This window comes from Apium graveolens, chromosome 6 (assembly GCF_009905375.1).
Source record: "Apium graveolens cultivar Ventura chromosome 6, ASM990537v1, whole genome shotgun sequence".
Classification (NCBI taxonomy): domain Eukaryota; kingdom Viridiplantae; phylum Streptophyta; class Magnoliopsida; order Apiales; family Apiaceae; genus Apium; species Apium graveolens.
Window position 1 is genome coordinate 141,340,223 of NC_133652.1, and position 15,987 is coordinate 141,356,209.

The 15,987-nt window shown below is 37.5% G+C and overlaps 1 non-coding gene across 1 annotated transcript; it reads right to left on the bottom strand.

Moving 5' to 3' along the window:
* Positions 1–10,050: 10,050 nt before the first annotated feature.
* LOC141669983 (small nucleolar RNA R71) lies at positions 10,051–10,157 on the bottom strand. Its single transcript, XR_012554236.1, has one exon. It is a non-coding gene; the product is annotated as a small nucleolar RNA R71 (small nucleolar RNA).
* Between the last annotated feature and the right edge of the window lie 5,830 nt (positions 10,158–15,987).

Here is a 15,987-nt window from a genome sequence, read left to right on the forward strand (position 1 = left end):
CATATCAAAAACCAACTGAAACTGATACATATCTTAAACTAAACAGTTAAAGTCCTATAACTCAGACGTAACAGATATCTGCTCCACATTATAAGGAACATAACAAATCATCTAATGCTGACTGTCTTCAAATACTGATGTCATGTAAATGCTGATGACATGCCAACTCCTGACGGTACATCAGATCCTGATGACATCCGAACATCCAGATCCTGAGCTTCTTCTGATCATTGAGAATTCAATATGTAACAATCTCTCTCAATTTATGCTTAATGCAATGAAGTATAAATTCCATTCTCAATGATGTCAAAACCAATCAACAAAATGTATAAGGAGTAAAGCTTACTTCAGTATCTTTAGATAACTGACAGTTGTTCCAAGAAAGTTCTTCAATCTTTCTTCATCCTTGTCTCGTATGACTTTAACAAGCTTTTTATTCAACTCTCTCTTCTCTTCAGTGTCTTCTTTAAGCTGATAGATAGCTAATCTTAACTTAGAAATTGAGCTTTTGCTTATCTCAGGATCACCAATCAACATGAAGCTTAAACTGACATCTTCATGATCAGGACTGAAGGATAACTGAAGACTGTTGAGAAAAACTTATAGCACTGCAGCTCCCTTTTTCATCTGCATTTCTTGACCAGTATAAGTTCTATACTCAGGAACATAATCACCATTGTATTTATCATCTTTTATCATAACTCTTCTTCTGATGACTTCAAGTATCATAGAAGACCAGTTTCTGGTGACACTGTTCTCAAATCTAAGAAGATAGTGAATGTATTTCAATTCTGTCACAGTCTTCATTAAGAGTTGCTTCAATATAAAGCTCTTTACTTTACCATCCCTGAAAAAGTACAGAATCTCTTTTTTGATATCATTATCATTTATCTTTCTATGAATAATCTTCACAGCTTCAACTTTCTCAAGATGTGAAGGGGAAACTTTTTCACCTAGATTCACTGTCAGAGTATTTGTATCTAGCATATCAGATTCTAAGATCTCCATACTGGAATGACCAATGCCTCCTCTGGTTCAAGATTTGATAAGTTTTAGTTTTTCATTGTATACCACCCAAGAAGGCTTCTTGATGGACTTATCAACCTCTTCCTGTTCTGAGATAGAATCTCTTAACCCTGCTGACACAAATTCAACATGTTTGAACCCTTTATGATAGTCAAATGTATACATATCTTTCCATCTTTTATCCTTCTTGCTGAGAGGAACATCACTTGTAGACAGATCTTTAATCTTCCCTTTTGTTTTATGCCATAGCTCTCTCTTTGATTTTAAGACTCTCTGCAAATATTCTTTGCATGCTTGATCAGCTATCCTTCTATCAACCTTCTCTTTTTCATCAACCTCTGAAGTATGAGGAGTGACCATTGGAGTAAGAGCTGAATCATTTAATGCTTCAGTCACCTTTTTATCAGAGTCAAAATCAGTTATCAGATTTATAGCATCAGGATCTGCTTTTACTTCAGAATTTATGTCTTCATCAGGAGTTACATTCTGTCTTGCTATAACAGCTTGATCAATGTCAGTGGCTGATCTTTTCTTCCTTGGTATAATCAACTCTTCTGGCTTCTGAACTTCTTTATCTTCTTCATTTCCTTGTATAGGAATATAACCTTCTCTAGATAGAAAATTCAGAAAAGTAGAGTTGAATGCAGTCACTTGACTTGATCCAGAAGTTCTTCCACCTCTTCTTCTTCCTCTTTCTTTAAAAGTGTTTGCTTCAGCTTCAATTTGAGCTAAAAGCTCCTTTTATTGCATAACTGCTTCTTCAGGTGTTAGATCAGGAAATTCTTCAGTTATATACCCAAGAGCACTCTTAGCATTCTTTTGTTCAAACTTCTTGTCTTTGTAATACAGGACAATCTCTTCCCATGTTTCCTTATGCCTATAAGGAAAGAACAACCCTTTCGCATCTGCTAAATTAGAGATTGTAATGCCATCATCCTCAGGAGCACCAGTAGTAGTCTTGTGCTTGGCTTTATAAGCACCAATAGACTTCCTTTGTCCTAAAGAATCACTCTTCTTGGAATGTTGAGTTTGTTGAGCAGTAGGAGCAATTTGAACATCTGTAACTGGATTATTCTTATCACCATCATTGTCAATATCTTTATCTTTTGTCTGGATAGAATCTTGTGTACATTTTGTAGCAACTATCTTCTCCCCTTTTTTGGCTTCACTATTTGAAAGAAGAGAGAATAGAGAATCCAGTTTGTCACCTATAGAAGAAACCTTATCTTCTAAGGAAGAAAGTCTAGAGGCCATGCTGTCTTGAGATTTAACAAAGTCTATGATGGTATTTTTCACACTTTTGATTTCAGCTGAGTTAGGTGTGTGAAGCAAAAATCCATCAATTTTCTCTTTGACACCAGCATGAGACTTCTTTATTTCATCAAGTTCAAAGTGAAGTCCTTTAACAAAAATAGTTGTAGCCTTAAAATACAACTTCAGATCAGGAGTTTGAATTTCATCTTAAGCACGATGAATATGTTGTAGGCTAACAGCAGATGAGATAGAAGAATTTGCAAGTCTCCATTTGTAATCCCATTATGTCTGTCTAAAATGCTCAGTATCAGTATTATTTTAAGAAGGATGGTCAGTGAAGTGCGAAGAAGAACCAACATGGGACTTCTTAGATGCATCAAGTGTAGACTTAAGCTGAGCGGTATCAGGATCATCGTCATCACTATCATTGTCAGAGTCAGACAAGCCATCAGAAGAATGTGCAAAATCAGGCAGAACTGCCTTGCCTTTATCCAGATTATTTGCAAGAGATGCATGTGGCTGATGTGATCCTGAAATAGAAACATAATAACACCTAAATCTCTCTGTTCTTTTCAAGTGATCTCATCACTTCTCACACAACATATTACTTTTAAGAGTAACATTATTCTCACAGAAGAAAATTTATAAGTAAAGAAAAATTTATAAGATTCCTGTCTCAAAACTACCTCTCCTTTTGCCAATACAAGAGACTGCCAATCAAAATATTTTTCTTTTTTTTTAAATCTGATATTTTCACACAGTCTCTCAGAAAGGCTCAATCACACATATAGCAAAGAAATAAGTGATGGTTGAGAAGAGTTGTATGCTTGTCATATAAATAGAGGTAACCTGAAATAAGAGACTATTTATACCTGAAGGTGATTCCTCAAGTGGAAGTAATGAAAGTGGAGGAACAAACAACACATCGGGATGCTTTTTCAAACTAGCAACTAGTAATGGATCATCAATTGTAGCTAGTTCAGTTGAAGGATGATTCTTAGTAGGAGCTGTTGTATCATCAGGATTTGATCTATCAGGAGAAGTTGAAAGACTAGTATCAGTACTTTAAACTGATGGTTCTTGTGGAGTCTGAGAGATGTGAGCTGCTTCAGCAATGCTTGGTGAAGGTTCTTGTGTGCTCTTCTAAAAAATAGGAAGTTCCCCCATCATACTCATTTGATATCTTGACTGCATCAGTTTGGCAAACTTCTTGCAAAGTCTGTCATTTGTAGAACCAAAAATGATATCATCAACATATATCTGCACCAAAAGTAAGTCCTTTCCATGGTTGAGGTAGAACAGAGTTTTGTCAATAGTTCCTCTGTTAAATCCACTTTCCAGAAAAAACTGAGCTAAAGTCTCATACCATGCTCTTGGAGCTTGCTTAAGGCCATAAAGTGCTTTATCAAGCCTGTAGACATGATTTGGAAATTCGAAATTTACAAAGCCTGGAGGTTGTTCAACATATACTTCCTCTTCCAATTCTCCATTGAGAAAAGCACTTTTCACATCCATTTGAAAGACAGTAAACTTTTTGTGAGTAGCACAAGCCAAAAATATCCTTATGGCTTCCAATCTAGCAACTGGTGCAAATGTTTCATCATAATCAATTCCCTCATGTTAAGAATATCCTTTTGCAACCAGCCTTGCTTTATTCCTTGTAATTATGCCATCACTATCAGTTTTGTTTCTGAACACCCACTTTGTACCAACAACAGATCTGTTCTTTGGTCTTGGCACTAGGGTCCAGACTTTGTTTGTTTCAAATTCATTTAACTCTTCCTGCATTGCTTGCACCCAATCAGCATCTTAAAGAGCTTCTTCCACTTTCTTTGGTTCAGTCTGAGAAAGAGAATAATTATAAAGACATTCACTTGAAGTAGTTGTTCTAGTTCTAACACCTGCATCAGGATTTCCAATTATTAAATCAGGTGTATGTGATTTAGTCCACTTCCTTGTAGATGGAAGGTTTTCTCTAGAACTGGATGCTCCCCCATGATCCATGCTGTCTTCATCAACATTTTCTGATGCTCCCCCTGAAATTATGCTCTCTGAGTTGGATCCTTCAGAATTTGAGTTTCCAGAATTATCAGAACTTGGCTCATCAGAACTTGATGAATCAGAACTTGAAGAGCCAGTTGTAGGTTCTGATGCTTCTTGAGATGTAGTTGTATCTTCAGTATGCTCCCCCTGGACAGGTGCATCTTCCTTTGGTGTAGTCACCACAGTTTCAATAATATCAGAGTTTAATCTATCAGAGTTTGCAGTATCAGGATTTAGACTGTCATGATTTTCAGTATCAGAATTTAAGTCTTCATTTTCAAATCTCAGCTGATCATGATCATTGAAATCTTCAAGTCCAGTAATCTTCTTGTCATCAAAGGAGACATTGATAGATTCCATGACAACCCTTGTTCTTAAATTGTAGACTCTGAAGGCTTTTGTGGAAAGTGGATATCCAACAAAAATTCCTTCATCAGCTTTTAAATCAAATTTGGATAACTGTTCAGGATGAGTCTTAAGAATAAAACACTTGCATCCAAATACATGAAAATACTTCAGATTTGGATTCTTTTTCTTCACCATCTCATATGGTGTCTTTCCATGCTTGTTAATGAGTGTTGCATTCTGAGTAAAACAAGCAGTCTGCACAGTTTCAGCCCAAAAATAGGTTGGTAGCTTTGCTTCATCAAGCATTGTTCGTGCAGCTTCAATAAGAGTTCTATTCTTTCTTTGAACAACTCCATTTTGCTGTGGAGTTCCAGGAGCAGAAAATTCATGCTTGATTCCATGGTCTTTGCAGAACTCTTCCATGAACAAATTCTTGAACTCAGCGCCATTATCACTTCTTATGATCTTCACAGAATCTTTGACCAATTTATCCAGTTGCTTGACATGATCAATCAAGATAGATACAGTTTCACTTTTTGTGTGCAAGAAATACACCCATGTGTATCTGGTGAACTCATCCACTATGACTATATCATATTTCTTCTTTGCAATAGACATAACATTCACTGGACCAAATAGATCTACATGTAGTAGGTGATAAGGCTCAAGAAATAATGATTCAGTCTTGCTCTTGAATGAAGATTTTCTTTGTTTAGCCTTCTGACATGAATCACAAAGGCCATCGGGAGCAAATACTGATTTTAGCAGTCCTCTCACAACATCTTTCTTGACTAGTTCATTTATATTGTTGAAATTTAAATGAGAGAGTTTCTTGTGCCAATTTCGGCTTTCTTCAATTGATGATCTACTTAATAGACAGATTGCAGAACCATCAGTACTTGTTGAAAGCTTGGCTTCATAAATGTTACCATGCCTGTATCCTTTCAGAACAACTTTTCCTGTAGATTTGCTTACAACTTCACAGTGTTCTTCAAAGAAATCCACATGATAACCTCTGTCACAGATTTGACTAACACTCAGCAGATTGTGTTTAAGTCCTGAGACCAGAGCTACTTCTTTAATGATGACATTCCCAAGATTGATATTGCCATATCCCAGTGTTTTTCCAATGTTTTCATCTCCATAAGAAACACTTAGGCCAACTTTCTCCACAAAGTCTGATAGCAGGGCTTTATTTCCAGTCATATGTCCTGAGCATCCACTGTCCAGAACTAGGATGTTATTCCTGTTGCCCTGCAATCACAAAGACCACTAATGATTAGTTTTAAGGACCCAGACTAGCTTGGATCCTTTGGCCTTATTAAATTTGTTAACATTTGCAGTGGATTTAGCATCAGAGTCTATGTTAACATTTTTCTTATCAGCATTTACACTATCAGACTTTGTATCAGAACTTACACTAGAAGGAACAATGCTAACTTTCTTTAAAGAAGGTTTTATTTGATAATAATCATAGTACAAACTATGATATTCCTTACAAGTATAAATGGAATGCCATAAACTACCACAATGAAAACAAGGATTTTGTGGCCTATATCTAACAAACTGACTCTTAACTCCTGACTTTGAAGGTAAGGAGTTTATGTTCTTATTCTTCCTGCAAAAAGAAGCCAGATGGTTAGAACTTCCACAGTTATGACATGTTTTTCTAGGAGCATCAGGAACAGGCTTATAATCATTGCTTTTATTCACACCTTCCTTTCCATTCCTATTTTTCCTACGTGACTTTACCTTGTTTACATTCTTAACATCTTTCAGCTTATGCTTAAGCTGCTTCTTTGTCATTAAGCCTGCGTTAACTTCAGTTGGCTTTTCCTGTTTTAGTTTGTCAGAAGTTAATTCCTCTTTAACTTCTGATTTCTCAGTTTCAGACTTTATAGCTACAAACTTAACAGGTTTTACCTTTGGCTTTTGTTTAACAACTATAGACTTAATTTCTACAGTTCTTTTATCATTCTTATCATCTCCATAACCTAAGCCCTCTTTCCAGTTTCCACTACTTAACAAATACTGAGTTGTTCTACCAGAGTTAGTCCAAGTCCTGATAATCTCTCTTTCCTTTTCTAACTCAGTTTTTAGAGATTCATTTATTTTAAGTACTTCATCCCTAACATAGAAAGCATCATCTCTATCTTTCTGAGTTTGATGGAACATGACTAACTCTTTTTCTAAATAATCATTCCTCTTTTTGCAGGCAAGATTTTTAGAAGTTAATCTTTCACATGTTAAAGTTTGATCTCTATAACTAATGAACATGGTTTTAAGATATCTTCTCAACTCATTAATATCATCAGTATAAAAGGCATAAGTAGTTTGAGGTACCTTTAACTCAGCAGCTTCAGAACTGCTATCAGCATTTGCCATCAAGGCATAGTTCACCTCACTTTCAGAATCTGAAGTGTCTGTCCAGCTTTTCTTCTTTGTGACAAGAGCCTTGCCTTTGTCACTCTTCACTTTCTGGCAATTAGGAGATATGTGGCATTTCTCACCACAGTTGTATCATTTGACATTTGTGTAATCTCCTATGTCAGACTTCCCTACTTTGCCTTCAGATTTTCTGAAACTCTTCTTATCAGATCTTGCACCTTTCCTGGAAAATTTCTTTCCCTTCCTGAATTTTCTGTATGCAATCCTTGTGATTCCTTTCACCATAAGAGCACACAGCTTCATCATCTCTTCATCAGCTCCATCTCAGGCAAGCTTTCAGTTTCTGAGTCATCATCACTATCAGAACTTGATGACTCAGTATCAGACTTTGTGATGAGTGCTTTTCCCTTGCCTTTCCTTGAGGTAGCTGCTTTGGGGAATTCTTCATCATCCTTAAGAGCAACTGTCCTTGACTTTCCTCATTTCCTCTTGCTTCTTTGTTCCATCTCAAGTTCATGGGTCTTGAGCATCCCATAAATTTCATCAAGAGTTGTTTCTTCAAGATTATAGTTGTCTCTTATAATTGTGGCCTTCAAATCCCAACTTTCAGGAAGAGCTAACAGGAATTTAAGGTTTGAATCTTCAAGATCATACTCCTTATCAACTAGTGACAAATCATTCAAGAGTTTGACAAATCTATCATATAAATCAGTCAATGACTCATTAGGCTTTGAGTCAAAATGTTCATACTCTTGAGTGAGTATAGTCTTCCTGTTCTTCTTAATCGAATCAGTTCCCTGGCATCTTGTCTCCAAGGCATCCCATATCTCCTTTGCAGTCTTGCAGTTAATTACCCTATTTGACATTACATTATTAATGGCACTATGTAGCAAGTGTCGTACCTTAGCATCCTTAGCAATTGATACGATATCTTCAGCAGTGTAATCACTCTTCTCCTTTGGTACAGATTTTGCTGCTTCACCTGCAACTGCAACAGCGAGTTTTGGTTGGCTTGTGAGGTCCTTCATTGATTCTGTCAAGATATTCTGGATCTGTAGCTTCCAGAAACATAGTCATCCTCACCTTCCATATGGGATATTCAGATGGTTTTAGTATGGGAACTCTAATAGCCTCGTATCGACTATGGATTTGATTCTTTGGAGGTTCTTCAGTTTTAGTGGGCTTGGTTGGAATTTCTGCTTCAGACATGATTGTTTTTGGATCTTAAACTGTTTGTGTGTTAACAGATAGGCTCTGATACCACTTGTTAGGTCACACACACTGTAGAAGGGGGGTTGAATACAGTGTATAGCACAATCAAATCGAATTCAAAGAACACAAGTAACAGAAAACAAACTTTATTAAACTCTGTTACAATGTAAAACTTTCCTCTCTCAGTGATGAACAAATATCATGAGAGCTGTTAAGGTTATAATGAATATTATTCTCGATAATGATAACACATATAGTGTAAACCCTATGTTTGTGTTTATATACTACACAGTTACAAGATAATCGCTAATTGATATGGAATATAATACTGCTTCCTAAAATATATCAACCAGTTATCTTTTCTTTCAAGTATTCTATTCTTCATAGAATTCCTTCTTCATGCATATCTCTTCTTGCGTTTGTCTTGATCTTCTTTCCTTTCAATCAGCCGCCTTCCTTATCTGAAAGTCTTCTTTAAGTCCTGATATTATATCCTGATAAATATCTCCTGAACCTTAAGTACTGATAACTTAAGTTCTGACTTCAGTATAAGTGCTGATATCCAGTTAAGTACTGGTTTGTCCTATTCAAGTAAGATCTGAAAACTAAACAAAAATCATATTATACATGACATTATCAAATATATCTAAAAGAAGCGACGGTGAATATAGAGGTTTAGAACTTGTCATGCTAGCATAGGTTCGTGTGTTATTGTTATGCATGATTCGTAGGTAATTTTAACCATCTTACTTGCCCTATGTAATCATGATAGATAACTTGCGCATTGAACCGTTATGTTTTCAATTCTTATAGACATATAAGGACTAAGCATAATTGGTGTCTATTCAACTTCTATCTCTTTTGTGGATGCTTGGTAGTAGGGTATTCGTACAACAAAAGTTGGCATTTACTAGTTTCGTGTTATCTGATTAGTGTCATCACCATCACATGCTAAGGTTAAGAACATTGACTTTGAATGAAGTAGTAATGAAGTAGAATCCCATGTTTGTCTCATATAAGTAATTCAACCTCAATTCTCTTAGTTAACGCTATTTAGTATAATCTCTTAGTTTAATCAAAACTCAATTTGTTATTTGTCTTAGAATTGAGCGATAACCATACATTGTTGCATAGGTGCATAAATTGAACTTAACCTAAACCAGTCTCTGCGGGAACGAATTTGATTGATATCTTATACTACTTGCGAATGCGTATACTTGCGTGTAATTTTAGCGCGTGTTTTCGCCCTAACAAGTCTTTGGCGCCGCTACCGGGGACTCGGTGTTAATTTTTAGTTTATGTGCTTGTCATCAGTGGTCGTTAAAGTTCACTGACTCAGACTCTTTTACTTTCACGGTTTATTTGTTTGTGTTTCAGGTACTCATTACAATGGGAGATCCAGCCGCACGAACGAAAGCCTTGATAAATTTTTCTCAACCCAAGATCAATGACATTCAATCTAGCATTGTCAGGCCAGCTATCACAGCTAATACCTTTGAAATCAAGCCTGGCATAATTCAATGGGTGCAGAATTCAATCCAGTTTTGGGGTTCTCCAACGGAAGATCCCAATATGCACATTAGGAATTTCATTGAGATCTGCGACACCTTCAAGTTCAACGGTATTTTTGAAGATGTTGTGAAGCTGATACTATTCCCATTCTCTATGAGGGACAAGGCTAAGAGCTGGTTACACTTTCTGCCAGCTGGTTCGATTACTAGTTGGGAAGATATTGCTCAAAAGTTTCTCACTAAATTCTTCCCCATGGCAAAGACAGTTGCAATCAGGAATGCTCTTACTCAATTTATGCAGCAATCAGGAGAATCTTTATATGAAGCTTGGGAGCGCTACAAGGAGATGCTTAGGAAGTGTCCTCATCATGGAATGCCTGATTGGATGATCATCAATTATTTTTTATAATGGTTTGGGAGCACAGTCCAGACCCATGCTTGATGCAGTATCAGGTGGAGCCTTATGGGCTAAGAGCTACGATAAAGCTTATGACCTAATTGAACTGATGGCTTCTAATGAATATCAGTATCCAACTCAGAGATTGCCACAGAGAAAGGAAGCAAGAGTTCTTCAAGTGGATATAGCTACAACTATCACTACTCAACTAAAAGAGTTGTCTATGAAGATCAATTATATGGCTAACTATGGTGTTAATCAGATAACCAGTATTTGTGAGCTGTGTTCAGGTCCGCATGCGACGGAGCAATGCGCTATATCTAGTGACTCAGCTCAGTTTGTGAGCAACTTCCATAGATCGCAGCAATCAGTTCCAGACACTTATCATCCTGACAACTGGAACCATCCTAACTTTAGATGGAGTAACAATCAGAATGCGATATAACAACCATTCCAGCAGTTTGGAAACTAGCAATTTAATTCTCCTAGTTTTCAGCAACAATTTGCACCAAGACAACAACTCCAACTTCAACAACAAACTCATGATACAGGTGAATCTTCGAATGAAAAATCTGAATTGGAGTTGAGGCTTATGTGCAAAAACCAGGCTCTTATATGCCAAAGCCAAGCTATTTCTATCAAGAATCTGGAGAACCAGATAGGACAAATTGCTAACGCCTTACTGAGTCAACTACGAGAAACGCTTTCTAGTGATACAGAAGTTCCAGACAAGAGGGAAGCAGAAGAGCAGGTTAAGGCAATTACATTGAGGTCTGGGAAGGTTGCAAGCCCTGAAAAATCTCAAGTTCCAGAATCTGAAGTTTTGGCTGAAGAAGATGTGCAGAAGGAAGCAGAAGTGGAACCAAGGAAGAAAACTGTGTAACACACTCCTCCTGAGGGTAATACAGGGGAGAAACAAATCTATCCTCCACCTCCTTTTCCTAAAAGGCTGCAAAAGCAAAAGTTGGATAAGTAATTTGCTAAGTTTCTGGAGGTGTTCAAGAAACTTCATATCAACATACCTTTCGCTGAAGCTCTTGAACAGATGCCTAGCTATGCGAGGTTTATGAAAGGTATTCTCTCTCGGAAAGTGAAGCTCGATGACTTAGAGACCGTTGCTCTTACGGAGGAATGCAGTGTTGTGTTGCAACAGAAGTTGCCTCCGAAGCTTAAAGATCCTGGAAGCTTCACTATTTCTTGCACCATCGGAAACTTATCTTTCGAAAAGTGTTTATGTGACTTGGGAACTAGCATCAATCTGATGCCCTTGTCTATCTTCAAGAAGCTTGGTCTACTTGATCTGAAACCGGCATACATGTCATTGCAACTAACTGATCGTTCCATCATTTGTCCACGAGGAATAGTGGAGGATGTCTTGGTTAAGGTGGACAAACTCATCTTCCCTGCTGATTTTGTAATTCTAGATTTTGAGGAAGATAAGAAGATTCCCATAATCTTGGGAAGACCATTCTTGGCTACAGGCCAAACTATGATCGATGTGCAAAAAGGAGAGCTTCCGATGAAGGTTCATGATCAGAAGGTCACTTTTAATGTGTTGAACGCAATAAAGTTACCCATAGCTAAAGAGCAATGCTTTAAAGTAGAGCGGGTCGACTCTATCATGAACTCGGAGCTTGAGAAATTGCCAAAGTCAGATACCTTAGAGAGATCTTTAATAGGGGAATCAATTATTGAAGATAAAGAAGGAGCAAAACAAATGCAAGTTTTGAATGCACCTCCGTGGAAGAGGAAGTTGGATATGCCATTCGATTCTTTTGGGTTAGAAGAGCTAAAAATTTCTCAGGAGCGTTTTGAACCATCTATTGAAGAAGCTCCCACACTTGAGCTCAACCGACTACTAGATCACTTGAGTAATTCATTCTTAGGTGCACCCCCTGTAAGGGGTTGGGATATATTTTTGATGATGTAGAGAGTGGCTGGTCGGTTCTTCCCATTCTTACAGATGGTACCTCTCATGCACCACAGACAGTTGATAGGTTTGGTATTGGTGATGTGCAGTATAGAAGGTTGATTCAGCGTATGGAGGCCATGCACGACATTCACCGTCATTTTGCTGCAGATTTGACACAGGATTTGGGCACTATTTTTCGAGCCATTGGTATCGAGGTTGATTGGCCACCTGATCCTCCACCCGAGGAGGGTGATCTTTTCGACGACTAGGTATGCCAGAAATCCTTATTATTTCCTTCAATGAGGATATTGAAAATTTTAAGTTTGGGGGTGATAATGTAAGGATTAGTGTGTGTGTCCATATAGTTCATATAGATTCATATTGCATGTTTAGTTGTAGTTCATTCATATTTTTGAATGATTTTTCATTTAGGACATATTTGCTGCATTTTTATTCGTGTTATTATATGAGTCCATATAGTTGCATTTGCATGCATATAACATGATCCTTTAGGTTGAGCTATTTCTGATTGATTGCTTGATGTTGATGTGAGTGTAGTGATGACAAATAAAGGGATGTTTAAGTCCTAATGAATTGATTGCATGCCAGAAACAAATATTTTCACAAAGTCTTATAGGGTTGCTTTGGATCTAGATCATGATCATACTTGTTTGTTGTTGAGATTTAATCACTTGGTTATATTCAGAATTTTTGCTATTCTCGTAATGACAAAAAGAACACTGAATTTTTAAAATGGAGAAAATCTTGGATTTCATTGCTAGTTGTTGTAAGGCTAGACGTCAAATGGCTAGTAGCCGGCTCATATTTTTATGAGTAGTCTAGGGCTGAATGAGATGGACCGAAACACACTCATTCAGAAATTGTTGGAAAAATAATAAATCTTGGATTTCATTGCTAGTTGTTGTAAGGCTAGACGTCAAATGGCTAGTAGCCGGCTCATATTTTTATGAGTAGTCTAGGGCTGAATGAGATGGAGCGAAACACACTCATTCAGAAATTGTTGGAAAAAAAAATTAAAAAGAAAGAAAAAAAGAAAAAAAAAGGTATGTGTTTATGCATAATTGATCAAGAGTGAGCTCTTTAAAACTCGAGTTATTAAGTTCTTAGGGAACTTTGTGCCTAGTGACCTAAGGCTTTTCATAGTCTGGGATCCGCTAACCTAACGCTCGCTACATGGGTATTATCGTATAAGTCTTTTGAGACCTCATTCATTGCACGGTCAAGTAAGCATCTTTGTTATGTGTTCAATAATAGCATGAATCCTTGTATAACTCTAGTAGAAAGGAGGTGTTGTGAGTCATTATGCGTTTAACGTCTATTCTAGTTATAAACTTGTGATTATTTTGATGAAAAATAAGTTATGGTTATTGATCTAGTATCGAAAGTATATCTATTAAGCATCCCACATACACACGTTTCTGGTTTGTGAGTTGGTTTGTAGGATTAATTCGAGCTCTATTTTGAGTCATTGTAATCTTAGAGACATTGGCTTATTCATTTGGTTATGGTTATTCTAAGGGGATCGATTGCATTATCATTTAGCTGCATTCATGTAGTTGCATTCATGCATTAGGTTTGTTTTGTAGCTTTGAGTCTGTTTATGCTTGAGGACAATCATCGATTCAAGTTTGGGGGTGTGATAAGTGGATTTTATATCTACTTGGAACGCTTCATTTCAGGCTTAAGTTGGTGTTTTGGACTTAAGTTGTTGGTATTTTTGATGTGTGTTTGTGTTTGTGCATTTCAGGTATTAGTTAAATGAAGAAAGAAGCTTTTTAAAGAAGTATGCTGAAAAGAGATCAGAATTGGAAGCCTAGTTCTCAAGTTGTATAGAATCTCGTTAGCTTCGCGTGGGCAGTTGAATCGCATAATTCTGACGAGTAGAACTCAAGATACGGCCAAAAGAAGAATTGTCAGAATTTTTCCGGAATGTCAGTGCGACCGCGCCAGAACCAGCGCGCCCGCGCCGCTGAAAACACTATTCCAGCGCGGGTCGCGGCCGAAAACAGCGCTCACGCACCCGGTTTCTTCACCAAAATCCTGATTTTAGTCGAAATTGAAGATTTTGAGAGTTCTGGTCATCCTAGAGCCTATATATACCCATATAAAGACGTTTTTAACAACAACGAGATCTGAGAGAGCAATAAGAAGACCTAGAGAGCACGAGATGGCTATGGAGAAGAAGAATTTTGTTTTCTTTGATTTACGCGATACTTGGATGCTTGTTTTCGATTTGTCTTTGAACCCTAGTACTCTTATATTGTTTATTATCATACTTTCATTGGAACCCATGGTGATGATGAGTTCGATTATGAACTAATCGTTATCGTGGGGTTCTAACGGATTTACTTATGGATTTATATAGTTAATTTGTTTCAATATCTTGGTGTGTGGTGATTGATTGATATCCTAGTATTGGTTGTACTTATTCGTCTTATGTGCGTAGCTAACATATAAGATAACGTGTTAATCTCTATTGAAGCGACGGTGAATATAGAGGTTTAGAACTTGCCATGCTAGCATAGGTTCATGTATTATTGTTATGCATGATTCGTAGGTAATTTTAACCATCTTACTTGCCCTATATAATCACGATAGATAACTTGCGCATTGAACCATTATGTTTTCAATTCTTACAGACATATAAGGACTAAGCATAATTGGTGTCTATTCAACTTTTATCTCTTTTGTGGATGCTTGGTAGTAGGGTATTCGTACAACGAAAGTTGGCGTTTACTAGTTTCGTGTTATCTGATTAGTGTCAACACCGTCACATGCTAAGGTTAAGAACAATGACTTTGAATGAAGTAGTAATGAAGTTAGAATCTCATATTTATCTCATATAAGTAATTCAACCTCAATTCTCGTAGTTAATGCTATTTAGTATAATCTCTTAGTTTAATCAAAACCCAATTTGTTATTTATCTTAGCATTGAACGATAACCATACATTGTTGCATATGTGCATAAATTGAACTTAACCTAAAGTAGTCTCCGTGGGAACGAATCTGATTGGAACGCGTATACTTGCGTGTAATTTTAGCGAGTGTTTTCGCCCTAACAGACAACATCCCTTCTTGGTTTTGGACCTTTCAGGTCTATGATTGGAGGAAAATCCATTTGTCTCGCTGCAAGTGGAGGTCTTGGGGTTAGGTGCAACTCGAGATCGCACTTCAACCCTTGGATCTCCGCTTCATGAGCCCTAATCCTCTCCTCTACATCTTGGAGAATTGTCTCTTGAGTGCTCATGGGCTGTTGGTGGCCACTAGACATTGGCTCCTTACCAGCATGGCTCTTTCGTGGAGCGACCTCATCGTCCGATAATTCAGAGTCTCTAGAAGATTAGGCTCCAGAGAATTCTTGTTTCTCAGGGATGGGAGCCAAGTCACGAATGTATTGGGGCATCCGCCGTCCTTCACTCCGATTAGAGTGCCCACTTCCTCCAACGTCGGGGTATAGAGGCATCCCGTAAGGGTTGTTAGTGGTCACGATCGTGGAGTACTAATACCCAACGGGCTAAGGGTTTATAGGTGCATGTAGTTGCTGAAATTGGGGATTCATCCTTTGAGGAGCCGGGGGATTCGTCTCTTGTGGCTGAGCCTCAGATGCCCCTACAGGGATTCCTGCATGTGTATAGGCATAGGTTGAGTGCGGAGTTATCTCCACTATTTAGGCGATCGTCCGTGATGTGATAGGACCATCAACTCCATTGTTGTCTTTGCTCCGTGTTCATCATGGTTGTTGTTGTCTTCCCACAGACGGCGTCAAATGTTGTGGAATAAAAAGTAGGAAGCGTTAGTAATTAATACTAGGGTTTGTCAGTTTTGAGTTTTAATGGTTGTTCTCGTGTTTGAGACTGTCTGTCCTCACAACATG